Consider the following 2,784-nt stretch of genomic DNA (forward strand, 5'->3'; position numbering starts at 1 on the left):
AAGAACTATCTCAGTATTCTGGAAACGAGTTTCTGACACTGAGATGAATTTTGTTAACATCTCCTCAAGGTTCAGCTTCTTTTCTTGCTGGTAAGGTGGTTTTTAAAAACCCGGAGGATGTTGTAGCCTTTGATTTCCTTGACCACCCCACGAGAAATTGGGATGGTTCCTCCAACCTGCATTATAAGTGTTACTATACAGGTTATTTTAGGGTCTAGAGTTATTGTTACCCATATATTGGACTTGTTCCTCCTCGATGCTGGGATTGAATGGTTGATATTCTGTGCATGCTCTTCCTCCATTCGAATCGCACCTCAGCACTGGATGTACCTGAGTAGAACCACACAAACCGTCAATGTTTTTATTTAAGAGTTCTACTTGGTTAGATAGCATAGTAACCGTATCGAGGTTGAAAACACCAGCTGCTGTTGCCGGCTTTGTTCTCATAACTTGCCACTGATAGTTATTCAGTGACATCTCATCAATAAATTCGTTAGCCGCTTCAGGTGTCCTATTATTGATAGTTCCTCTAGGGGTTGCATCAATCATCTACCGATTCGAAGGATTTAGGCCATTATGAAACGTTTGAACTTGTAGCCAAAGCGGTAACCCATAGTGAGGGCACCTTCTCAAGAGGTCTTTGTATCTCTCTCATGCATCGTAGAGTGTTTCTAAATCCATCTGCAGAAAGGAAGAGATATCATTATGTAATTTAGCCGTTTTAGTCGGCGGGAAATATTTTAATAAAAACTTCTCGGTCATTTGTTCCCATGTAGTGATTGACCCCCATGGCAACGAGTTCAACCATTGTTTAGTTTTATTACTTAACGAAAAGGGAAACAACCGAAGGCGAATGACATCATCAGAAACGGCATTAATTTTAAAGGTATCGCAAACTTCTAGGAAATTTGCCAAGTGAGCGTTGGGATCCTCGTCCTGCAAACCATCAAACTGAACAAACTGTTGTATCATTTGAATTGTGTTAGGTTTCAGTTCAAAATTATTTGCAGCAATAGTAGGTCTAACTATACTTGACTCAGTTCCTGTTAAATTAGGTTTAGCATAATCATACATAGTGCGTGGAGCAGGATTCTGATTTACTGGATTAGCAGCAATCGCAGGAGGTAGTGAATTTTCTTGGTTTTCAGTCATCTCATCGATTGTGGTTGAAGTATCGTCCTCTTTCTTGTCCTCTGTGTATCGCAGGCTTCGCCTTATTTCTCTCTAGATTCTGCGAACTGTGCTGTCGATCTTACCGTAAAAAAGAAGTGGTCCTGATGGGTTTCTTCTGGTCATAAACTAGAAAAACCTGTCAGAAGGAAATAAGAGAAAAATTAGAAAAGAGAATAAAAATTTAAATTTTAATAAAAGTAAAGTGGCTAAAGTAATAAAATTCGAGTTTTCCTAATATCCTAGTTCCCCGGTAATGGCGCCAAAAACTTGATGCATGATATTCGTAACAGGTTTTAAAAATTTATAAATGAAACATTCTTGAGACTAACTTATTATCACAATTAAGGCAAGTGTACCTATCGAACAGTAGTATAGTTCAACAAGACCGGATTATCGAACCCAAAAGAACTACGAGTACTAGTATTTACATCCTTTTTATTGTCTAGCCTAAAATTTAAGAGGTTTGGTTGTCTAAACTAATTACTAAGAATGCACAGAAAGAAAAACTTGGGAAAATACTTTTGGGGAAAATTTGATTGATTGATATAATACCTAAGGACAAATCCACCTAGACTTCACTTGTTATTTGACTCTGAATCAGACGATTTATTCATTTGACTTGATCCGTAGAAACCCCTAAGTTATATTATTATCTCTCTCGAGACTAATAACGTCTAACCCTAGGTTGAATAATTGAAATCTCTTTCTAATTAACACCCTAGAATTGCATTAACTCGATCTATGGATTCCCTTATTAGGTTTCACCCTAATCCAACAAAATCTTGTCACCCTATCTCTAGGCGCGTAATCAACTCCGCTTAATTATGACAAATTTACTCTTAGACAGGGTTTATTCCTCCTCTGAATAAGAGCTTAACTTGAATCAATATCCTGGAATATCAAAACAAGAATAAGAACACATAATTAAGAACAAGTCAAATATTTATCATACAATTCAGATAATAATAACAAGATCTGTCTTAAGTTTCATTCCCCTAAGGTATTTAGGGGTTTAGTTCATACTTATGAAAGAAAACATCTCAAAAGCATAAAGATAACAAAACATAAGAAAACTGAAAACTCCTGAAGGAACTTGAAGGGAGATCTCCAGTCTTGATGATGAATCCAGCTCTTGAGATGGATCAACTGGCTTTCCTTGAGTAATTCCTTGCTTCCTCCTCTGCGTCCCCCTCCTAAGTGCCTCCTCAAGTGTTTTAAATAGGCCTTGGAATGCCTCAGAGCCCTCAAAATTGGCCTTTTTTGAATTGGACTAAACTTAGGTTCGGTAGGGACATGCTCGTGTGTGATTACTGAAGGTCGTGGTCAAGGCTGTTAAATGGGCACTGGCCTGTGATATACCCGTGTAAGTCGTGCTTCGATCCTGCCAAATTGACACGGCCATGTGACACACTTGTGTGAGGAAGTCTAGGCCGTGTTGTTTTCCCATGTCGGTCCATTTTCTCCGTTTTTGGCCCGTTTCTCGCTCTTTTTACTCTCATATTCTCTCCTAAGTATAAAATATGAAATTAAAGGAATACGAGCATCGAATTCACCAAATCTAAGGAGAAACCATCTGTAAATGTGTTAGGCATGGGTAAAAATATGTATAAA

At 38.0% G+C, this 2,784-nt stretch overlaps 1 non-coding gene across 1 annotated transcript; it reads left to right on the forward strand.

Moving 5' to 3' along the window:
* The first annotated feature begins 607 nt into the window (after positions 1-607).
* LOC121205300 (small nucleolar RNA R71) lies at positions 608-713 on the forward strand. The gene has a single exon (XR_005900384.1). It is a non-coding gene; the product is annotated as a small nucleolar RNA R71 (small nucleolar RNA).
* Positions 714-2,784: the final 2,071 nt, after the last annotated feature.

The sequence above is a fragment of the Gossypium hirsutum genome, chromosome A08 (assembly GCF_007990345.1).
Source record: "Gossypium hirsutum isolate 1008001.06 chromosome A08, Gossypium_hirsutum_v2.1, whole genome shotgun sequence".
Classification (NCBI taxonomy): Eukaryota; Viridiplantae; Streptophyta; class Magnoliopsida; order Malvales; family Malvaceae; genus Gossypium; species Gossypium hirsutum.